The following is a 25,529-nucleotide window of genomic DNA, read 5'->3' as shown; positions in this document are numbered from 1 at the left end:
ATGTTTATTTTTCCTCAAATAAAGACATCATCTAAACATAGAAGCAGCAACATTAAAGGGTTTGATGGAGGTTTTGGTGGTTCAATAGGGAGTCCAGGGGAGGCAGGTGGGACGGGCCTCCAGTGCCCAAATCAGACTTTGATCTGCAAGCTGCTGAGATAAGCATTGGTCCTCATTGTTCTGGGGGATGGCAGCAAATGGGATTTGGGGACTGGGGAGAGGCAGTGGAGACAAAGATGGATGGTTGACAAGGTCTTCCTGGAGACCAGAAACGACTGATCTGTTTTGACTTAATCTGATAGGGCCTGATACCCCACGGTAGATGCTCAGAGCTTTACAACTCCCCTTGGAAGCTTTTCCAAATGTCTGATTTAAATTTCCGGTGCTTCAGCTTAAGCCTCTTTCATCTCAATCTTTCTTTTCTGGAAGCTGTTGGAAGTTGCTCCCCCGGATGAAACAACTCCCACTGACAATGAAACGCCATGAACAGCTCTACCTCGCCCCCTCCCCTGCAGGGGGATCGCAGTTTGGGCTGAGACCCTCCTCTTTAGGGACCACTCTCTGTCTCTCTGCCCACCCGGTAGCCATTGTTCTGCTGAGTTATCCTTCCCAGGAACGTCTGGCTCCAGCTCAGCCAATCAGAATCTGTCCCCTTAGAACCAAGCCATAGAGAAGGCAGCTGAGTCACATCCCAAAAAAGCGCTAAAGAAGGAATTACAAACAGGACAGATCCAGCTGGCAGACGTTTTATTTGGCCTGCACAGTTGTTTTTTTTTTTTAATTGGAAACTCTACCCAAAAAAAAAAAAAAAAAAAAAAAACCCAAAACAACCCAGATTTTAAAAATTTCTCTCAGAAAATTATATGATCTAGCCAGACCGAGCCTCTGTTCCTAGAAGGCATGCAATCAGCTGGAGCTGAGTAGCACCCCCTTTAGGTGGTGCAGCTGCACTCCAGCTGACCAAATCCCTGCCACATCATGTACTATCACTGCCCTCCTGTCTCTAGCCTCCTAGGGCTCGGAAGCATTAGAGTTTGAGATTCTTGCTCTAGAAGAAAAAATGTCAAATACCAGTTGGAGCTGCCCTGACCTCTACTGTGCTACAGCCATCATCCTATTGATGGAGCCCATGAGATATCCTGTAGCTGTAACGGGCTGAAGCATGTCCCTCTCGAATTCACGTGTTGAAGCCCTAACCCCGAGTACCCCAGGATGTGACTGTACTTATTGACGGGTGTTTAAAGAGGTCACTAAGGGCCCAGGAGGTCATTAGAGTGGTCCCTAATCCAACATGACTCTGTCCTTAAAACAAGAGGAAGAGACAGCAGGGATACACATATTCAGAGGAAAGGCCACATGAGGCCACAGCAAGAAGAAGGTGGCCGCCCACAAGCCAGAGACAGAGGCCTCAGAACAAACCAACCCGGCTGACAACTTGATCTTGGACTTCCAGCCTCCAGAACTATGAGACGGTAAATGTCTGCTGTTTAAACTAACCAGTCTGCGGTACCTTGTTTCGGGAGCCCTGGAAAACTAACACAATGTCCCATCAGTGGCCACTTCCTCCTCCAAAGTAACTCTGTCTCTTACTTGCAAACAGAGTCCCAATGAATAACCACACTCTCTCTAGGGCTCCTTCATTTGTCCAGGCCCCTTTCTTGAACTTGTAATTATATTTTATTATAAGCTCCACATGGGAAGCCTTGTAAACTAAGGTGGATGAATTAGTCTTGGCAAGAATAAAGATGGAAAGTCAGAAATGGAGGCAAACATTCATCCCCTCCTCAGAGCTGGGTTGACACACTTGAGTATTATGACTGGACAAATACTAGTATCCACATCTTTGGAAAATACGAGTATATGCCTGAAAGAGCCCCATATGGGGCCCAGATCTTCCTTTCTCAATGGGGACCGTATCACAGCCAAGGAGGAGAAAACCGAGTCTTGGGTGTAAAGAAAATCTTTCTACATGTGAATTACAGATATACAAAACGACACACAGATAGACACACATTTGTTATTTCAAAATTTCATGCAAGGCTGATCAGGAAAAAAACAACTAAAAAGGCTACTTGGAAGGGATGGTAAAAATGGTGAGAAACACTAATCTATGTGCTTAGTGAAGTGTTAATACTCCTGTCTTGGAGGGCACTGCACTGTTGGCCTATTATTTTCAGACTCTTCACATAGTGATGATAATGCAGGCAAGTCTAGGGATTTCCATAGAAGAGGGGTCTTTCCACTCATTGTGTAAATCAAACACAGACAAAACCATTCAGTTTTGCTGACTGAGAGGCAAGGTCAGAAAGAAGGAACTGCTCTGAGGGCACAGTGGACTCAATTGCATGCCTGCCCGATAATGTTCTCTCTGCTCTTTTTCTTCTTGGCAAAGTTACCTCCCATGATAGAGAATGAAATCTGGAAACTTGTTTTCCAAGCTTCCTATGAATATAACCCAGTTCCCAGTGATGGGGGCTTTTGAGAAAGGGGCTCTCAACCAATAAAAAGAGAGAGGAAGAGAGAAGGAGAGAGCAAGAAAGAAAGACCCCTGTCTCTCCTTCAGCTGGCTGCAGTCTTGTCCCATGTGTTGCCTGGCACTGCAGCAGCTATTTTGTGGTCATGAGGCCATGAGGGTAAGGAACTAAGAAGGTAAAGGACAGTGAAGTGGAAGAAGCCAGAGACAGGGTCAGGGATGACACTGATCATTGAGGAGGAAAATGACAAGAGAAAAATGCAATGAATAAAATCAACTACATTTCATATGAGAAACAAAGCTAAATTTGGGAACAAGTGATCAAGTACAACAGAAAAAGGACTAAGTAGAAGTAGGAAGTCCTGCATCTTAGTCTTGGTTCTAGTACTATCGAGATGGATGACTTTGGGCAAGTTGTTTAGCTTCTTTAAATTTTGGAAGCAATGTTTACCCTGTTTTCTTGGGAGTTTGTTGACTTGGCTATGCTGGAACTACATTTCCCAGAACACCCTTCCCTGTGTGTACCGAGGTTGCAGTTCGGGAAAAAAAAAATTGCATGAAGTTTGGGAGGCAGAAGTAAAGCAGCAGCCTTTAATCTCTGAAGGTCATGATTCCTGATGGAGTGAGGGACAGATGAAGACGTAGGTACTAGTGGTTCCAGCTTGTCTTCACTTCCTCCCACTTCGCTGCCAGCTCTTCTTTCTGACTGCCAGCCCAACTCACCAACATGGACCCCAGGTCCCTCACCAGACTCTGGCCGACTTCACCCTGGGCTCTCCTTTGCTGAGCCACTGTGGCAGCAGAACGTGCCTGCCCTCCTGTGTTCTCTAGCTACCTCCCATTCTCCACCTACACCATTGCTTCCGGAGGAGCGGTTGGTGGACTGGTTGCTAACTTCATTCTGATCCTCCAACTCTCCTTTTGGGATCTCTAGCTTCTCCCATAGTTATTTAAGTTCCTAAAATAAATCCCTCATTCTATAATATTCACAGAGGTTCTGCTTTCCTGATTAAACCCCAACTGATACATGAATAGAAGGAAATAACGGTTCTGAAGCAATGAGCACAGCACAGGCACACGGCAAGAACTTAACAAATTAGTTAATTCATATTATTAACAGTTTTCACTGCTATTAATGCAAAAGAACTCAGGAATCCTGCTTTCTAATTGCCTTACTAGACAGAAGACAGACCCCGCCAGGTGAAATGATTTCCCTGGGGTCATACAGCTCACTCATGACCCAGCCAGCACCAGAACTCAGGTCTTCCGATTCCCAGTCCTACCCTTTTTCACAGACTTCAGCCTGCTGCTCACATGAGCCTGGCATTCTGGTTATCACTGAATAGTTAGATGCCTTTGGTTGCAAATAAAACAAAACCCAACTCACACTAGCCTAAACCATATGGAGGGTTTCTTGGCTCAGGTAACCAAGAAAATTGAGAGAAAGGCCTGACCTCAGACATATTATCATGATGTCAGCAGGGCTAAGCCCTATTTTTCTGTAGTTTTCTCATCTCTCTTTTCTGCCCCTGTCATGGCTCTCCTCATGAAGAGAAATGGCTACAGCAGGGCCAGGCCTTCCACTTCCAAACCACAGCTGTCCTCAGGGAGAGAGAGTCCTTCTAAGCCAAAGTCCTGGGAGTCAGTATGACTGGATGGTTGAGGTCACGTATCCACCCTCATCTTATCTCTGTGGTGGTGGGGGGATGGAAGTCAATGATTGGCTTAGTCCTGGGCAGGGGCTACCCAACTAGAACGGGCAGGAACAGAGATGGGGATGGGAAGAGCTAGCTTCCCCGGAACCACAGGGCCCCCTAAACATACACTGGGAGTGGCAGTTGGGAACTAGGAAATGAATGCTGGGGAAGCAGTATTTGCCGAATGGTTACTACATTTCTTGCCTTAGTATCTTATCCCAGGGACCCTTACTGGATATCTGGATGAAGCCAGATCAGCACTATTTCCAAAATAAATGTGCAGTCATAGGTGATGTATTTACAAGTAGTGGTCACGTGATTAAATATTTATGGTCACTTAGTTTAATGTAAAACACCCATCAACCTGCTGTCCGTGAGTCATGTGGATGGTGGGGACATTAGGGCTGCCTACCATATTTAATTAGTGCAAGAAACCAAGTGCCCTTCCTCTGCTCTTGGGTTATATCTCACAAAATGGAAATGTGGAGTAAGAAGTCGGCCAAGACATAACAATGCTGTTCTTCTTGATGGTACAGACCAAATGGAAAAGCATGACATTTGTTCTGTACCTTCAAAGTGGAGTCTTTTACAACTAATTTGACGTATAAATAATGTACAATGAGACGCACTAATCTTAGGTTTTCAGCTGAATGAGTTTTGATACTCAAAGCAAGACATAGGACATTTCCATCACGCCAGGAAGTCCCCTCATGTCCCTTCCAAGTCAGTTTCCAGCCTCACTCCCACAACCATCTGATGCCTATCACCATGGATGAGATTTTTGTCTCTCTTGGGTTCTACATAAATGAACAAGCTGTTATGTGTCCGACTTCTTTATCTACAACGTTTTGAGATCCATTCCCATGATTGTGTGTAACAGTTGTGTATTCATTTTATCACTGAGTAGGATTCCACTGTCTGACTCTATCATAATTGCATTTGTCTATCTTCCTGCAGTATATCTATGTTGTTTCCAATTTTTGGCTATTATGAAAATAATGCCATAAACATTCTTGTATAGCTCTTTTTTGTGTGCAGTATTTTCACTGCTCTTGAGTAAATCCCTAAAAGCAGAATTGCTGGGTCATAGGGTAGATATATGCTTCTTTTATCAGAAACTGCTGAACAGGTCTCTAAGGTGGTCATTCCATTTTATACCCCCATTAGCAGTATCTGAGTCTTGGAATTTGATCCCCATTTCAGACAGAGACTTGATGATGACATCTTTGGACCTCAATGGTCCATTTCTTCCCAGGTGAGAAGGGAACCATTGCATGTGGGAACCCCCAAATGGTAGCTTCTGGGGCTTCTGGGTGAGTGAAGTGTGCAGTCCTGGGTCTGGTGGCTCTCAGATCCATTCTTATCAACTCCTATTTTGCTCTCTCTCATAGGGGGCTGACCCTGCAGGCTGCTTTGGAGGCTGCCTGGCTCAAGGCTCTGGGTTGGATGTGGCCAGGTGCTGGGTTGGCTGTGGCTAATGGAAGGTGCTGAGTTGGGTGTGGCCAACAGGAGGCAGCAGTTGTGGGTTTGGAAGGTGGGAGAAAGCGAAGGGTAGTCATTCTTCACATGTCTCTGGTGGCTTCTCCTGCATGGGGCATTTGTCTTTCTGGGCACAGACTTTCACCACATTGACCTGCCACAGCTCCAGCCTCCGCCAGGTGACTCCAGCCCTGGACCTAGGTGCCACCACCTGCTCCCTTTGTCTCTCTAGCCGCGTCACAGTGATGTCTTCCTGCTGCTGCAAATCCCCCAGGGTGCCTCTCAGTTCCCTGTAGCTTGTTTCCCATTCTCAGCCCCTTCCTTCATCTGTGTAATCGGTTCCTGGCATTACATTCCCTTTGTTCACATACTCAGAGTGGGTTCTGTTTTCCTGGTTGGACCCTGACAGATACACACGGCATCAAGGATTAACAGAGACAATTTTGAGGCCAAATCACATCCGAGGCCTGCCAGGCAGATTTATTGTCAAATCTGAAAGCTGCAAAAATAGGACAACCTTCTTCAGAAACACCATCTGGTACCACAATATTCCCCTAATGTCTAGCCGAAACGCCTGCTGTGACAAAGTTTGCATTTGATAACCAGACACAACCAAATCACTTGGCTTCAGAAGTGAATGTGAGCATCCGTGTTAGTGGCTCCGTGGGCCATGCCTTAGCGCTGGTGTGAGTCACAGTTCTGATGGTGGGAGAGGGAAAAAGAGAGGCTGTCATAATTGTTTTAGTTTGTCAGGCCACATACTTGGCTTTCAAGGGAAACAGTTGTTTCTGCTACTCCTCTGCTTCTTTGGGACTTAAAATAGTGCCTGTCCCAGGGGAGATGATAAATATTTGCATCATCACATTTGTTCATTCATTCACTTGTTGAATACCTACTAAGTGTTCGGATGATTTAGAAACCTTGATTGCAAGTGATAGAAAACCAAATACAAGTGATACAAGCGAGAAAAAAAAAGCATTGGAGTAACCCGCATGGTTGAAAAGTCCAAGGCTATAATAGCTTCAGGCATGGCTAGATCCAGGTGCTCAAATGATGCATCAGGAGTTGTTGTCTCTCCACTTCTCAGCTCTGCTTTCCACTGTGTTGGCTTCACTGCAGACAAACTCTTCCAAGGGAAGGCAACAAGAAGCCTCCCAAAGCTCCCCATTGATAATCTATCAGAACAATAACCGTGGGGGAATGAAAGTTTGTCTTTTAAAATAATTTTCATGAAAATCTAGGGCTTATCACTCCCCAACTCTGATAGTCCTGGCTTGGGTCTCCTGCCTTCCCTTAGCTACAGTAAGAACCAGGGCACTTTGATTCAAGCATCCACAAAACTGTCTGTAACGGGGGATGGGTGTTCCCCAAAAGAAAAACAAGGTGTTCTTGTCAGAAGAAAGACAACTGGACACTGGGCAGGCAGAAATCACAAATGGCCACTATGGGGACATCTGTGTGACAGGCATCATAGGTCAGGGGTGACAGAAGGAACATGCCACTATCTCCCTGTCCTAACGGTGCTTACACCCTAGCAAGGAAGCTGGGTGGGAAGCAAGCAATTAGAATCAAGGACGTGAATCTTATCACCATGGAAGGACAGGTTGCAATAGGAGCAGTCTCCTTCAAGTGTGACCTCATGGGCTGCCCTTTGAATATGCAAATGCCCTCAGATCTGGCCAGTCTGGAAGCTGGTAAACCGGCTGTGTGTCCACATTGGACACTCAGAGCTGCAGTGGTGTCTTCCAGAAAGCGTTGCTGGAGCTACAGTTTGTAACAGCTTGTGCAGTTTACATGAAATGCCAGGAGTCTTTGAGAGAATGGACAGTGAGCAATTTGGTCCTGTTGGGGGAAGTTGGGGAGGGTTGAGGGCAAGAAATGGAAAGGAATCTGCTGTGCTGAAATACACTTTGGGTGAGCTTTCAGCTTTCAACCAAGCTGGAAGACAAAGAATTTGTTTTTTCTAAGTTACTTTAAAATTTTCCAATAATTGGTTTCATATGAAGTTGTAAGCAGTAATACAAAGACAGCCAGCCCACGGTTGCTTTTCTGCAATGGTAACATTTTGCAAAACTCACAACCAGGTTCTTGACAGTGATGCAGTTTCCAGCCTTTGTTGTGACTGCCCCAGTTTTACTTGGACTCATATCTATGTTTATCACATGTGCAGATTAGCAGGTCCACCAACCACCACACTGGAGATCAAGGACAATTCCACCCCCACCAGGATCCATCCAGTTGCTTTTTCATAACCCCACCCTCTCCCTCCCAGCTAACTCATTCTCCCTCCTCCCTAACCCCCCTGGCAACCACTCATCTGTTCTCTGTTTCTATAATTTTGTCATTTCGGGAGTGTTGTGCTCCTCTGGAATTGGTGTCTTCACTCAGCTTAATTCTCTGCGGATTCATTCAGCTCCTGCCCTGTCTGTATTGATAGTTTGTTTCTTCCTATTACTGAATAGTATTCAATGGTATGGATGGACCACAGTTTAACTGTTTACCTGGTGAAGGACGTCAGGGTTGTGTCCAGGTTTGGGCTACTATGAATTACGAACATCTGTGTATAGGTTTTTGTGTGAACCTAAGTATTCACTTCTCTGGGACAGATGTCCTGAAGCCTGTATTTAATTTGGACTCCAGCTCATCCATGTCTGTGCCTTCATTAATATGACCTCCTCTCTGTTGGCGCCCTCCCTAATGTTGACTTACTGGCCCTGGTATTCATAAAGCACTTACAACTATTCAGAGCAAACTGACACTGATCATGTCATTATACCTTATGACATTCTCAGAGAAGGTTTTTTTGTTTTTGTTTTTGTTTTCCTGGAGTCACATTACACTATGCTTCCTTTATTTGGGTTAAGTTTTATTCCTCCTTCTGAGCAGGTCTTATCTCCTTATCTGAATGTTGGTCTCTGCCAAGCAGTACTGTGTCTTCTGTGCTTTGTGCAAAGCCTCACACTGAGTTCTGGGATGGTTAACCCCTGATCCCTTTACCCATGCATTCAATACTTGCTCAATGAGCACTTACATTGTGCCAAGAGCGAGGAAGGCAGTAGTGAACCAAGGAGACACAGTCTTGCCTTCATGGGGCTTACAGTCAACAAGGTGAAAAAGACCAGAGCAATTAAACAAATGAGGGAGATACAGACAATAAGGATGGCTTGGCTGGAAATGACGTGGAGACAGGTCAGGCAGTGATTGGAGGGAGGTGTGCCCCATGCTATGTTAGGTGGTCTGGGATGGCTGCTCTGAGGGGATGACATCTCATCTAAGATAGTTCTAGCTTAAGACCTGATTTACCACTATCTCCCTTTTAATGCAGGTGACAGACATCCTTAATCAATCAGTATACAGCTTTAGAATCCTTCTCAGCACAGCCTCCCTGCAGCTGCTCCTATGGAATTGGATCTAACACATGAAATGAAACTTGTTTGCTTCCTTGATATAGCGGTTTCTCAATGAACACAGGGGAAGAATGAGTGAACTATCCTCTAGGAAGAAAGAGCAGATATTATGGAACTCACTGGATCAATAAAGAAATAAATCCAAGGGAAGCCTTGAGCTTGCTTAAGGTCTCATAATCAGCTAGGGCAGGGTAAGGGTCTGAATGTAGCTGTCACAGGCATGAGGGTAACTGTGCCATTCTCAAACATAGGCTGCGATTAAAATTACATGGCCTGCTGGATAAAATGCAGAGTCCGAGGCCTTGTCCCAGCATTCTGTTTGGTAGTTTTCGGTGGGGTTTAGGGGGCTGCATATACAACATGCAACATGGATCCCAAGTGACCCATGGACCAGACTCTCAGAGTCACTGGTCTGACTGTGGGCCACCAAGTGTGCCTCGTTTCCATAACTAACCAATGGCCCCTTCCCACGGCTGCATCTAGTTCACCCACTTATTTCTACTTAAGACCCAGGTGGCCCAGCATCACCAGAAACTCCAGCCAAGAAAGTGAAATTCCAACCCAAACCTGTGTGATGTGTCTCCTGCCTCCCCTTCCAGCTCATCACGCACCATCCTGCTGCCCCTTATTCTATTTCTTCCAGCCCCTGGCCTCTTTTCAGCCTACGGGATACAACTACCCCCACAAGCGCCTGTTGTTTCCTACATCTGGGACACCCTCCTCATTCTTTCCACCCACTGAGCTCCTCCACACTGTCTGGATCCCAGAGACTGTCACTTACTTGAAGAAGACTTTCCTTTCTTTGCTGGCAGGAGCTCTACAAGGCCATTGAATGAATTTTGTGCAATTTAGGGAATGGCACCCCTTTCTTAAAGACATTTTGGTTGCCATCTTCCAGAAAACTATCATGGTAAATAAGTATTCAAATCTACAATGTCCATGTCGTGACTGGCTTTTCCTAGAGTTGTGCAGTGCACAGCCTGCCCAACCATACACAAGAGTCCTGTCTTGGTCAAATTCCCATCTCACTGTATCTCATTGCATTAAGAACTTATCAGCACTGATCTCAATGGTAATGTACAATGTTGATTAATATCTCTTTACTCGACCAGGGTGTAAGCAAAGAATCTGCCTGGTTTTGTTCATGTTTGAATCTCAAGAATTTAGGATTATGTTTGGCTCACAATAGTCACTTAGATAATGTCTCAGCAGCTTTCACTCCTACACGGCTCTTGAGTCCTTCTAAAAGAGCTCTGTCCCTGCATCTTGCTGTGTCCCCTAGCATCCCAGTCGTGCTTGTTATAACACATCAAACGTCCTGCCATCACTAGGTAGTTTCTTGTTTCTATTCAACCCACCCATTTCCTGACACATCAATAAACTCAGCTCCTTTGAAGCAGAAGCCATGCCTGTTTTGTTCATCTTTTGTCTCCCTGTGTCTTGCCTGGTACCCGGCAGTTACGAAGTATGTGCTGAATGTCTAAGAGGAGAGGATTCTACCAGTCTGCCCTGAGACTGGAAGGTGAGAGGGTGAGGGCTCAGCTACTGTCTGGGAGACCCTTACTGTAAGCAGGCTGGCTCCCAACTCACTCCATAGAGGGTCCTGTTGTGCCAGCGATTATGATAATACAAGCCACTTCTCACTCAAATCCCATTGGTTGATAAGAGAATGAATTTAGGGCATTGTCTTCCGAAGAATATCTTGATTCAGTCCCTGCCAATTTCCTATTCAGTCCCTGCCAATTTCCTACAATGTCTCCCACTAACAAGCCTTGAGACCCAGAAGCCGGAGGCAAACAGGTGCCCCAGAATGGGTTGAACTGGCAATCCCGGGCAGCCCTTGAACCCACTTTCCCAGCCGCACAGTCAGATCCCTGCAGAATAATAAGACCCACAAATCTTTTGTCTGGAAAATTATCTTCCTGTAACACTGGAAGCTGTTACCATGGAAATAAAATAGCCTATTAGCCCAAATCTACCAAAACACGGGAGAGGCCCGGCTGCATTTCCGAGGCCCTTCATTAATAAGGAGAAAAGCAGATTAACCTTTAAGAGAATTGACAAGAATGGCCATGACTTGCTGGATTATGATTTTCATGTTGAGTTTATCTGGGCTACTATCTCAGCCCAGAGCAGCCATGCTCGCTGGGGAAGGAATAAAGACAAGATTCAGTTCGAAGATTCAGATACCTACCTGGTCTGATCTCTCAGTCTTGGCCATGCTGGACAACTTCTGGCCCATGGATGCCTGGAGAAGTCTCCTCCCTAGACCAGTGCACTGACAGGAGAGTAATTTTCCTGTCCCCTGCTGAGCAGCTGCTGAGAGAGGCAGGGAACTGCAGAAGAGCACAGCCAAGATGCCAAAGAGAAGCCAGAGACAGATGGAGCTGAACCCAGCCCATCCCGGTCTGCCTTCTCTCCCCCAGGGTCCCTAGAGCTAAATCCCAGACACACAGGATGCCAGGAAAGTCCTGCAGCAAGGACTCTGTCACTTCCTGGAGCCGGGCATGGGGCTCGCGGGTGCTCAGCAGGGGAAACTGGCAGCCCCAGGGGCCCCCCGAGCAGCCCCAGGCATCCCGGTGTGCGGCACACAAGAGAGGCCTGGTCCTTGTACAATTCACTGCTCCCACACCTGGCCGGCAAAAGCTGTCAGCCTCTTAACCACAGGCAGGTGGGAAGTGCCAGTGTCTTGACAGGTGTCAAGAAGGACTCCCTCTACCCTCAGGAAACTGACAACAGCCCAAGGAAACTCAGGCTGTGCTTGACAACAGCACATAAGTTTCCAAGGATTTTTTTTTTTCCATTCTGTTTTTGGTTCTAAATTAAAAGAAGAAAGGGAGGAGAGTGTCCCTGTGAGCATCAGTCCTCATTATTAAAGGCTCTGCCGCCGGAGGGACAGCATTACATTCTCCTCAGGTGTCTTTCCTTGCCTCTGGTTACTGACACCAGAAAATACAAGGCACCAGTTAATGTCAGCAGGGCTTATGGTGGGAGACTCAAGGTGTGAAAAAGAAGAGGTTGTCTCCTCATCTCCCATTCGTATCTTACAGGAGTGTGGTCTAAGCTGATCAGAAACGTTCTCACTGAATGACCACCATTCATCAGCCTAAACAAAGTGCTGTAACATACGAGTCCTGGATCTCAGCAGCTTCAGACAACAGCAGAACTGCTCAGTCCTCTCTGGGTCCAACCACAGGTTGGCAGCTTTTAAAAGCCTGTATTCTTTCTGTCTGGTAGCTCCAATACTTCCAAGGGCTTTGAGATGCCTCTTTGGATCCCAGCATCTGTCTAGGAATTGAGGGGGGATCTGAGAGTGGAGCAGAGACGGTTTAGAAGGGCCAGCCTCTTGCTCTCACTCTGCTGACCAGGACGAGACACAAGCCCCGCCCCTAAAGATAAGAGGGGTGAGAAATGTGGTCTTAAAATGTGCCAAGGCAGGAGAGGAGACCTCTCCCTCAGGTATGGGAGAGCAGCAAGAGCTTGGACACAAACACGGGGTCTACAGCTGAGAATGACCGATGCCCACTACCCTTATACACCGTAAAGATTCTGAATGTAAGAGTGAGGGAGGGTCCTAGTTATTGGCAGTCCAACATTGCCCAAGGTATATGCTGAGGGATTCAAGTCCTGCAATGAGCTTCTCAGAAACTGGTTTCCTTGAACAGAAATGCTTGGGAAACAAAGAAAAAGGCATATTCCTCCTGGGCATGCATACCATACAGTAGCATATGAAAGGCTCTGATAAGTCCTGCATTTTAAAATAAATCTTTATTTAAAACATTTTCCACATATATTTGACCAGAGATCCTCCATTTTGGGGGATGAAAATCTAGTAACACTTCCCAAAGTCAATGTTCCACAAGGTATCATTTGAGAAAAGAGCTGCAGTTCAATCCTATTTTGATTTTTTTTTTAATTTTATTGAGTTTTAGTCGGTTTACAATGTTGTGTCAATTTCCAGTGTAGAGCACAATTTTTCAGTTATACATGAACATACACATATTCATTGTCATTCTTTTTCACCATTGAGCTACCATAAGATCTTGTATATATTTCCCTGTGCTATGCAGTATATAATCTTGTTTATCTATTATTTTGATTTTTTTGACACACACGCATACACACACACACAGCCATTTGGAGGTCAGAACGAGGACTTGACTTACCCAAGATCAAAGAGCTTGTGAGGAAGTAACAGGCCTACAGCAGATCTTATATAGCCTGTACATTCTCCTAACCCTTTCAAATGAGGTCATGACCCCTAGGAGCATGAGATTAGCAAGCATATGCCTACAGCATAAACACAGCACATCTTCAAGGGCTGGGGGGGGGTCTGTATCTATTTTCATCATTCATTTAGTGAACAAGTGAATAAACTGTGCCTCCTTTTTCTCATCTGTAAAATGGGGACCATGAGAATGCAAGCAGGTGGTAAACTGCCTTAGATGGGGTGGGAAAGCTCTCTAAGGAGCTGATATGTCAGCTAATTAAGACCAGAAAATGAGAGGGTCCTAATATAGCAAAAAAAAGCAGAGCCCAGAATGGGTGTAAGCAGAGAATGTAGGGAGTCTCTGGAGAAAGAGAAACAGGCCTCGCTTTCTTGACGTAAGAGAAGCCATTTTTGGCCTAAGCCATTTTATGATCTAAGCCTGCCTGGCCTTGGTCTCAGTAATTAATGATCTTAAGGGAAGTGAGGGAATGCAGGAGCAGAGGAAAAGCAGTCGAGAAACAATAGTTCAGCAATAAAACAGAATCCTCGAGGGACATACATAACAATCTGCAGGAAAGCCCCCACCCAGATGAAGGATGGAGTGATGATGTTGACTTTTTCTAACCCTTGTGACTTTCTGCAACTAAAGCTTGGACTCTGTCAACCTTTGTCCCAATTCTGCGCTGTATTCTCTGCTCAAGCCCCTTTGTGAATATCCATGTACCCTTAGCTTAAAACTTCCCCAATTTTGCTCTTCGGGGACCCACTGCTTTGGGAAAGATCCCCCGTGTTCTCCTTACTTGCTGCAGGTAATAAATCCTTTCTTCTCCCCATCTTTGGCTTGGCAGTGTCTTTCAGCTCAACACCCACTAAGAGGTGAACCCAGTTTCCAGTTTTCAGCTATGGCCCACTGTAGGTGCTCAGTAAATCTTAGCTAAATGAATGAACAAATAAAAGAATGAATTGTGAACTGGGGTGGAATATAATTAAGATTTTTGCAAAAATTTCAACTCGTGGGTTTCCTCAACACTGCCAAACAATTCTCTGGTGTCCTACAATTCAACTCAATTCTGACTCTACCTGTAGAGAGGGTTGGATACCACAGGTTCAGGGTTCAGTCTCATAGGACTGCCCTCCTCTCCAGCCCCTCACTCTAGACACAATCACACGTCTAGATTGTTATCTGTGCTTCTGACCAACCAGCTAAAGATCAGGGGTTCCTTCCAACCATCCTCTGTTGCTACAGATTGGAGATTCCAATGACCCTCCTTCTTGGGCTCCATTAGTTTGCTAAAGCAGCTCACAGAACTCAGGACACACATTTATCTGCTAGGTCACCTGTTTATTATAAAAGGATGTAACTCAGGAACAGCCAGATGGGAGAGATGCCCAGGGCAAGGCATGTGGGAAAAGGTGCAGAGTTTTCACGCTCTCTGAACACTCCACCCTCCCAGCGCCTCCATGTGTCCATCAACCCAGAAGCACTCCAAACCCAGTCCTTTGGGGGTTTTATGGCACCTTTATTACATAGGCATGATGGATTAAATCACCAGTCATTGGTGATTAAACTCAATCTTCAGCCCCTCTTCCACCTAGCAGATGAGGGGTGGGAGGGTTCCAGCCCTCTAATCACCTGGCCAGCTCCACTGGCAATCAGCTCCCCACCTCACCCCCATTCTTAGGCACGGTCCAAAAGTTACCTAATTACCATAACAAAAGACGCAATTATAGGTCTCAGCACAGGAAATTCCAAGTGTTTTAGGAGCTCTGTGATAGGAAGGGGGACAAAGATCAAATACATATTTTTCATTTTAAATCCCCATGTCACAGTAATATTTTGAAATTTTGAGATGAAACACTTCAAAGAAATGTCACCTTTGTACCCTCAAAAGAAGGCATATGTTTTCTCTTTCCACTGCTCTCTGCTGATAGGGTTCATTCAGGAGGAATATTCAGCTGGTACTTGGTAGCATGGACATTTGGTTGGATGATGTGTTCTGGGCACCAAAGGATGCTCAGCAGCATCTCTGGCCTCTCTGGCCTCTATCCACTAGATGCCAGTAGCATTCTGCCCACCCCCTCACCCTACTTGTGACAACCAAAAACGTCCCCTGAGGGCAAAGCCACCTTCTAGGAAGAAACACTGCTGGCTATGATCAAGCCAGTTCACTGGAAAGATGGGAAATGTGGACCATAATATCATCAAACTTTTCTTTTCTCCTTCCTCACCTCTGTGGCCTCCCAGACTGATACCGTGGGAATGGTGCACGTCCATGCAGCGTCTTTCAGCACAGAACCAGCTTTCCAATCAGAGCAGGCCCCGATGAACTGCATCTGTACTTCTGTCTCCCTGTTTCCATGCCCCAGAAAAGCCCAAGTTAATTTTTAGCCATCCTGTTATAACCTCTCAAGAGAAGGAAGGAAATTTTCCTAGTTTTGCATTCTAGCAGCATTGCAACATGAGCCTTTATGTTTTTGACATCCTGTTTCTGATTTCTGTGCTGGGCTTAGAGCAGGGAATAAACATTTCTTTGAAGGCCCTGTGCACTGCAGAGAAAATTAGCCAGCGGGCTCTGAAGAAAAGAGCAGGATCCGAAGACTCATCGGGAGAATGTAGCAGACTAGTCACCAGATGGAGAAAGAGAAAGAGCGACAGGACCAGCTACGTGCAGGTTTCCAACACTCGGCGCCTTACTGAATGGGTGTCACCACCAAGTCACTTGAACTGAGGCTTAGTTTCCTTACTTGTAAAAGGAGAGAGACACTACTACTACTAGCAGTGGCTGCAACTTATGTACTGTGCTGAGCACCGCATCCTAATAATTCTTGTCCAAGTGACACAGAGCCATGGTGAGAGTGACATCATGTAGACTGAAGGGCTTTGTAAACTGTAAAGCACTTTAAAAATCCAAGATCTGATTAGAACTGTCACCTACTTCAGATGCTTAATATCTGTAACTGAACAAACTTGTAGGAGACAAAACAGCAGAGCGGGTAAGAAAACAAGTTTCAGAGGCAACCTGCCCTGATATTAGATCCCAGATGGGCCGCACTAGCTGTGTGACACTGGGCCTATGAGTCAACTTTCTGAGCTTTTAGTGTTCTCATCTGAAAAGGGGAGCTAAACAGGATTTTAAACAGAACATAATTTGATCATCATTTAAAGCCCTGAGCACAGAGTCTGCCACTGAGTGAGTCTAGACCATCCTTGAAGACCTTTCTGGGTATTGTTCCATCCCAGAGTGATCTTTAAGGAGGAGGGCAGAAAGATGGAGTGGAGAGGGAATGGAGTTGGAAGGCTGGTGGTTGGTGGGGGAGGGGGGGTTTCAATCTGTGAATGGAGGGGAAGAAGGCCCAGCTCATGACAATGATTCTGGCATATTCTGACTCAGAAGGAAAGGAATAGTAAGATTGGGGCTTTGCATCTGCTACGCCAAGCATGATCAAGTGGGAGAATCTTGCCAGTAACTCTTCTCAAACTCTGCATCTGTCTCTGCTGTCAGGATGGGCTACTTGCCCGTTTAAGTCCATCCGTACCCAGCCCGGGGGAGGCTGAGGCTAATCCTTGGAGTTTTTCTTGGGTTAGGTCAGTGCTCTCTCCTGCACACACACACACACAAACACACCTGCTATGGGAATCTCAACCTGAGCCCAGCCCTGCTTTGCGGTATCATCCACCCACTAGAAAAGGCCGAGTAGGACCAAGGCAGGTGGCGGGTGCACTTCTGAGAAGTGTCTTCCATCCTATGACAGAGACACTCATTCTTGCAGACACCACTCTCTGCATCGGGCCTCCTTCGGCTTAGTGTTTCCGGGTGGGTCTTCCCCCAACCTTCCCCGTCTAATGTTACTGGCGCTACTCTTTGCTAGTTTTCTGATTTTTGCACTTCAATTTGGACTTCCTGGGTGGCTCCTCTCTGGCATGGAGTCCCTACAAGCAAACGTCGAGGCAAAGACTTGAGGGCAAATAGTTTATTCGGGCAGAAGCACAAGTGAGGGAGTGGGTAAGGGAGAGGGGAGAGGAAAGAAGCCGGTAGGGGGCACTGCCAAGCTCCTGTTGGGGACAGGTGGGGCTTACTCCTCTGGGAGCTCTGGGAGACGAGGCAGACCGTGCCTGGAGCCCTCCCACCTGACTGTGCAGGGCTGGGTGTGGTCTCTCCATCCGTATTGGTGGAGGGTGTGTCTTTGTTCCGGCTGTGATTATCAAAAGTACCATAGACTAGGTGGCTGATATACGAGGGAACATTATTTCTGATGATTGTGGAGGTTGGGAAGTCCAAGATCAAACTGCTAGAAGATTCGGTATCTGGTGGGAGCCCACCTCCTGGGTCACAGTTGTTTCTCACTGAGTCCTCCCATGGTGGAAGGGACGAGGGGGCTCTCTGGGGTGTCTGTACAAGGGCAGTAATCCCATTCATGAAGGCTACACCCTCCTGGCCTAATCACCTCCTAATACCATCACCTTGGGAATTAGGATTTCAACATACAAATTTTAGGGGGACACAAAGCTTCGGTCCATAACAGACTGCTTCCAAAGCATTCACTCTTTGTGCTGCCCAAACAGCTGCCCTACAAGGAGAATGCACAGAACCCCAGCAGCAGCACGCAAGAGCTGCCCTCGCAGGCGGAGGTGAGTGCAGACAGCATAGGGTGTGGCCCCAATGCAGTCTGCCCCCTTTACACCCCGAATTCCTGAGCCTCTGGGCCCCTGACAGAAGCCCGGCATCAGCCACGTGGAGGAAGGGAGACATGGGGACCCCTGCTTTCACCTCAGCCTCCCAGAAGGGCAACCATGTTGACACTGTTGAAATATTGATGGAACTCTTAAAAAAAAAAAAAGTGGAATCCGCTAGGGAAATTGGAAAACATCAGTCACAGTTCTGTTTATTCAGTGCTTTTCTAACCATGGCAAATTTTTCATCAGGAGAGAAAATTAAAACAAAGTAAAACTTGAGCACTCTCTCCTGGGAGAGGCCCAGAACCCATTTCTCCGTCTGTTCCCAGACAGCCCCCTCAATGCTAATACGGGGTGGGGGGGTTTTTTTTAAGCCTTATTCATTAATTGATTGATTTCAGTCTTGTAGATCTTCCCTCCAACTCTCATGAGCCTGGCTAGCTGGGCGGAGGGAGATGAACACTGGTCCTCCGTGTCCTCCACGGATGGCACCCTCCCTGCTGAGCTGATAGGAAGTGCTGTCCCCAGACCATCTTGGGAATGTCTTGATCCTCCCTCACCTGGGCTCTGAAGTTCACTGCCTTTATTTCCTTGAGTAGATGCCAAGTTCCTTTGAGCTGGTATCTGCCTCTTTAAAGTGCTGGTATCCATAGGACCCACCTCTTGGGATTATTGTGAGGATCCAATGAGATAATACTGGCACACCAAGTGCACAACGCATGCCAACAGCCCCGATTTAGGGGCTGAGGGATGGGCTTCAACCCCACCCCTACTCCTTTCCTTCTTACAGTCCTAGTCCTGTGAGTCTCACTCAGTGCTGGTGGTTAATTCTCCCAACAGGTCTAGTAAATCTTCGTGCAAATAAAACGCTGGTGGACTGCCTGTGATTCCCTGGTATGTTGTAGTTGAAAGGGGGACCCTGCAGGGAGCCTGGCTGCATTTTTCCAGGAATCAAGAGAAGGGAGATAATTCTCCATCAAGTCAAATGCAACTGCCCCTCGGGATCTGGTTTTATCCCCACGATGATCCCGATGATCCCAACACTGGGGAGTCAGCATTAAGAGGAGCGTGGAGGAAGGAAAGACCGATTAATTCCAACACAGAAGGCCACCACATAGACCACCTCTGCATTCTTCTGTTTCTTCCTGGATGTCACACAGATATATATATATATTTATAAATATACACGTCTGTTTCTGGGCCGTATAGGATGACATGGAGGTAGAATGTGTGCAGAGAAAGGTGCGGGGTGAGGAAACTACTTACATTCCCAAAGCATCTAAAGCAAATGTCTCAGTAACTACTAATGAAACTGAACTAATGAGACTATTAAACCACAAGGCTATGCATATTGCATCAGACCATTTGGCTGTGCACAATCATATTTTAGCATCAGGTAACAGCTCAAGATCTCAGGAATATTAATCCCAAAATGGAGGGAGAAATTCTCTACTTTTCGGAGGCTACTGATATCTCAAACCATAGGACTCATAAAAAACTGGCAATCGGAAAATGACCCCATCTCTTCCTGTCCTCTCGATGCCAGCCAGCATCTGGTGTCCTGCTCCTGGGACTTTCAGTTGTCCCATCTAGAGCAGCTGTCTCCCAGGGCCAGGAATTTAGCAGGCTCCTGTTCACTCATAATTCTATTTGCTTTGGCCAAGACATCAGAACAGACGTGTGGGTATGAGATGGGGTCCCTGTTTGAATGTAGCTCACACAGGAGACTGATTAGGGAAGCTGAGCAGTTCGTGGTCATGAATATTCAGGGCAGAGAGAAAAAACAAACAGGGTTTGTGGGGCATGTAACTGAAGACAAATAAATACTCAAGTAGAGTAACAGGAATAGAGCCTAGGGATGGTGACTGCCACTTCACCACCAGGACCCCCCAGATGCCCTGTGATGTGGTGTCTGGGAGATCGGGGCAGGGCTGTCTGACTTGTTTGCTGCTGTATCCCCGGTGCCCAGCGTAACGCTGGCAATTACTGGGCACTCAATAAAGATTTGTTGCATAAACAAAAGAAAGGATCAAAGGTCAGAAAACCCCCAACCCCTCTTCTGTAGACGTTTTGTTTGTCATAAACAAGATTTTAATACTTTTTAAAGTGCTATGGTAAGAAGACGGCGCCCACCCCCAAGATTCCCATCCCCTGTTATTTAATCAAACAGAAATCTAGGCACTGTCATGAAGGGTTCCGCAGCTGTAAAGTCCCCAGTCAGTGGACCTAATTAAGGAGGTTATCCCGGTGGGCCTGACCCAATCAAGCAAGTCCTTTAAAAGCACAGCATTTTCCTTGGCAGGTAGCAGGAGGGAAGTCCCAGAGATTCAAAGCACAAGAAGGATCTGACAGGCTGTTGTTCACTTTGAAGATGGAGTGGATCATGTACAAGGACCCAAGAACAGCTTCTAGAAGCTGGGAGAACTCTGGGCCTACAGTCAGCAGGGAAATGGGACCCAGTCATAAACCCACAAGGAACTGAGTTCTCCCAACATAAATGAGCTAAGAAACTGATTCTCCCTGGAGACTCCACATAAGAGCCCAGCCCAGCTGAGATCTTAACTTTGGTTTTGCAAGACCCTAAGTAGAGAGCCCAACTGAGCCCATGTGAACTTGTGACCTGTACAACTGTGAGCAAATAAATGGGTGCTGTTTTCAGGCACTAAGTTTGCTGTAATTTGTTACACAGCAAGAGAAAGCAAATACAAGTGTGACTACAAAGAATCTAGACATTTCTTTTCTGGCCAGCCACAGAGGATGGTGGTTAGGGACACAGATTTTGTTTTGGAGCCGCACGGCCTAGATTCAAATCCCAGCTCTGTCACTTTCCCAGCTGAAAGACCATCTCCCTGAGCCTCAGTTTCTTTGTCTGGGGAATGGTACTTTCCTCATAATCTCATAGTGAGAATCAAGTAACATGAAATACTGAAAGTGCTCAAAACAGTACTTGGCACACTGTGTATACTTTATCCATCTTATTGCTATTATTTAAAAAAAAATAAAGACTTCCAGAATGTCTCTCTCCAAATCCCAGGGCCTCGGAAAGGCGGGCCACAGACCCACAGGCCAACAACGAGCCGAAGCCGCCCCCTTGACTCTAGCACTCCTGGTTTTCTCATACAGAGTCCTCTTGGCTCCCTCGCATTTCCTGCCTGGCCCCTGTAGGCATTTGGGTTTGCAATCTCCGACCTGAGATTGATTAGCTGAAGAGTCAAGCAAAACCTCAATTCCGACCTTCACCTAGGAAGGCAAGCCAAGATCCTCATTTATTAGCTGAGTGGAAACAGTCTTCTCCTAAGCCCTACTCAATCTTTCTTTAGAAGGATTTCGAGGGCTGGCTGGAGTCTGGCTTGAAAGGGAATGTGCAAGGACTCTTATGGGCCTTTGAACTGAAGATCCCAACGGACAAAGGAGAAGTGGCTCAGAAGGGCTCTTGAGCATCTAATCCATTTGCAGCTGTCACTGCCTCCCTGCGTTATAAAGGTCAACACAAAGCCTGTGAAAGATGCCATCCATCCCTCCGGTGGTCCCAAGGTCCAAGCCCCCTAGACACTCTGAATTGTGAGTGCTGGCCGCTCAAGGGCCCTCACACCCCTCTCTGCTGTTGTCTGCATGATCCCTTGGCCCTGGATTCTTGCCAAGAAGAGAGAGGACAATGCCACTTGAAGCCCGAGGCCATCTCCCTATCTGAGTTCCAATTAGCCCAGAGCATTTGGGAAGCTGTGTGTGTGAGAGAGAGCAGCAGGGCAAGCAAAGTGCTTTCCAGCTGGCAGGCAGATGGACAGGAAGACGGCCAGCACTTCTTTTCAATCCAAAGAAGAGCCCAGAGTAGGGAACGAGGGTAGATCCCATCCTGTCTCTGAAGGGTAATTTCTGGGGCCAGGAAAAAATGCTACACTGCGACAGTACCTCAGGTTCCCTCCCTGGACTCTGTGACCGCCCCACACTGTGAAAATGGACTGTTGATAACAATTCTTCACCATCTGGTTTTCAGCTTCCATGTGGAGCAAAAGCAGGGGAGTAGACCAGTTGGCTACACATCTCTCTCTTTCTCTCTCTCCCTCTTTCTCAGACTTTTTCCTAGAACTCAAGTCTGTATGTGGTACAAGAATGTTTTGAAATATTAGACAATGTGCCTGTTCTTCCCTGCTCATCCTTCTTAGGACTTTTCTTTCTTTTCCTTAGAGCCTTGCTGCTCAAAGTGAGCTTCCTGAGGCAACACCATTGGCATCGCTTGAGAGTTTGTTAAAAATGCAGTCGCAGACTGGCTGCAGACCTACTGAATCAGAAACCGCAGTTGAACAAGATCCCTAGGGGACTGATATGCATATTAAAGTTTGAAGAGCCATCCCTACCCTAGAGATCGTTCTCCCTAGCCCAGATAGCTAGACTGAGTCACCCACAGCTTTGGGAAAAAGCAATCACTGTGGAATCAGAAAATAAAGCAGGAAGGAGGGATACAAATTCTTGACTATTGAGTTAAAAGACAAAACAAAACACTGGTTTACATTCAAGGCAGAAACTTTTGCATGCATATTTACAAAACACATTAATGCCAGATAAACTGAAAGACTTTAACCCAGGGGGAAAGAAGGAGAAGAGGGACTACGGAAAGAGCAGCTAAGGGAGATCAAGAGACTCTGGGTCTCTGGGAGTGATGCCACCCGTTCTGGTGCCAGGGAGCCACATGGCAGCCCGGCCAGTTGCCCTTCCATGGCCATCTGCTGGGGACACTCATGGACATGCTGCCAGCCAATCATACAGAAGGAATGCAACTCTCTGAGACCAGAGAACTTGCCAACTTGCCTCAGTCTCCATCTGACAACCCAACACCTTTGGTGAGCTGCGGCCCTCTGGGAATGGAGTAGGAGCCCTAGAAACCTGAAGAGGTAACATGACCTGGAAGAAAAGCTCCATAGAACCAAAATGGCACCAGCAGATCCAGCTTTCAATCCCTCGCCATGTCAGGAACATCCAACCAACCCACCCTACATTTTTGATGTGGTTTCCTTTTTACAGGGCCCATCACAGAGGAGGAGGTTCTGACATTTCTAACTTCTTCCTTCAAGGGAAGAAATGGAAACAATGAAGTAGACTTATAGCATAACAGATTGTCAGAGCTGGGAATGACCTCAGAGCTCACAAAATACAACCATCTCTTCCTTCCTTCCATCCATCCATCCATCCACACTTCCATTATTTTGACAAACGTTTATTAAGTGTCTCCTACAAGTCAGGAATCACACTGGGCACTGGAGGATCTAACACTATGCAAAACCAGACACAGACCTTGTGCTCAGGTGGCTTACCTTCTAGTAAAGAGGCTGTGTACTAAACACAAAAGAGACGCTACTCGATGTGATTCATTCAAGGTCATGCAGATGGTGGCAGGGTGTGAATTCTCATAAAGAGTTTAGAGTAGAGCTTCTTAAGAAAACAGGAGTGAAATCAGCTTTTGGGAAGGGACAGATAAGGCTAGACAGAGCCATTTCACTACCTCCCAGCCTCTTTCAGCGGCCTGGGCCCAGGCTGAAGGTGTGATAGGAGCATTCCTCACCAGCACAAAAGCCTGTGTGTGGCTAAGCTTGTCCACTTTCTTATTTAAGTTAGTGGAACCCTGCCCACTGGTTTGTCTCCTTCAGCCACTCACCAGGCACTGTGAAGAAAGAAGAGGATCCCTGAGCTTTGGCAAAGTGTGAAGGATACCTTCTTCAAAAGAGAAACTGGGAAAAGGATCCTTCCTTTTAATAGCCACTGTGCTAGCAATAGCTAACAGTTTTGAATGTTCTGCTTTATGTAAGCACCAAGCTAAACCCTCCTTGCATAATCTCCTTGGATCTTTGTAACAACTTTCTGGGTCGGGTTCTATCATTTTTTCCCATTTGACAGATGCAGGCACTGAGGCCTGGACAAGTTAAAGGACTTGCTCGAGTTAACAGAACAAGTGAGTGGTAGAGGAGGGATCCGGCTCCCAAGGGGCAGGAAACACGGTGTCGAATGACTACACACCAGCCAGCTCAGCCAGGGCTGGCTTCACAGGCATTCAAGTGGTGCAGGCACACAGGCCTCACACTCAGAGGGGCCCCTGGCTGTCTAACGCTCCACAGTCACCACCTTGAAAGCACTAATAATGTCAGTTCCTATGGGACAGTGGAGCGTGTGTGGTCCTGCCTCCTGCTGCCTCTCCATCTCTCTGTCTCCCCATGGTGAGTCCTCTGCTGCCTGCCCCTGCACACTCTGATACCCAAGACCCTGCTCAGCCTCCCCATCCCCGCCACTGCCCAGCGACTGCAGTCACCCCACCACTTGGCCCCTGGATGTGTCCCAGCATGGGGTTGCCTGTTCCCTGTGGGCTGGGGATTGATTTCTTCATCTCTGGCTGGGGCATAGGGCAAAGGTCATGAGTCTGGTGGCTGCTGGGAGGGGGAAGCTGGGGTGCAGGGCAGAGGCCTCGGGGTGAATGCTGAGTGGCAGGTTCCCAGGTGCCTGCAATGCTCTGCACTGACCAGGTGAGCATCCCCTGCTCAAGGGACCGGGACATTAAATAGCAAATAGAAACACAGGGGAAGAGAGACAGATACAGAGACAGAAAGAGACAGACAGACACTGGAAGAATGGAAAAGTTTTCTATTTCTTCAATGGCACCTTTTTTCTGGATTTTTCAACAAGGGACCCTGCCTTTTCATGTTACAGTGGACCTCACAGCTGACACAGGGCAGACTTTCCTGTAGGCGGACAGGGCTCCCACACCCACCACGCCTCCAAGGGAACACTTTCTCGCTCTCCACCCAAAGGGAAAGATCATTTCTTTAAAAAGAGTCCCTACCACTTAAATCTTAGTGCTCCAGTTTGGAACATTCTGATGGTTCCATCTATATGCATTCCATCTGTCTTGCTTCTTAAGAGTCCATTCCCTATTACTGTGCTTAGTTTGTAGAGTTCACCTTGGAGTGCTTGCCATGCTGAACCCATCACAGAATGTCTCGTTTAAACCCTGCAGTGGCCCTAGGAGGTACATGTTATTATTATGCCCATTTTACATATGAGGAGACTGAGGCTGAGAAGCTAAAATGTTAGCCCACTGACTCTAAGGATCTTCCTGCTACCTCTTTGCTGACCCGGCTTTGCCATTGGTCCCTGCTTGACAAAATAGTCTTTTCTTCTCGTTTCCTTCTAGCTGCAAAGAACCTAGAGGTTCATGGATTTTCAAGCATCCTTCTTAATGTATTTCTGAGATGCCAGGGATCTTCCCTGTACAAGCTTCCTGGAGCTGGAAAGACTGGCTGCCTCTCCTGGAAAACACTTTCCTGAAAAAGGAGTTACTGGGAACACGAAGAAGACACTGTCTGGGGAATACATGGCTTGGGCGAGACATTTCAAATACCGCCTCCCCGTATTGCCAGCAGGCAGTGACTCTGCCCAGCTTGCCGGGTTATTTACTGAGGGAAGTCTGCGGCAGGTACACACACTGGGGACTTTCTGCTGTGGGTCTCTCACTGCCAACAGACACCCCGAGAATGTGGAGGTTACAGACTCCGTCACCCAGCGCCAATTTGCAGAGGGAGACTGAATAGAGCTCTCTTCGGAA

The sequence above is a fragment of the Camelus bactrianus genome, chromosome 17 (assembly GCF_048773025.1).
Source record: "Camelus bactrianus isolate YW-2024 breed Bactrian camel chromosome 17, ASM4877302v1, whole genome shotgun sequence".
Classification (NCBI taxonomy): domain Eukaryota; kingdom Metazoa; phylum Chordata; class Mammalia; order Artiodactyla; family Camelidae; genus Camelus; species Camelus bactrianus.
This window is presented reverse-complemented; position numbering follows the sequence as displayed.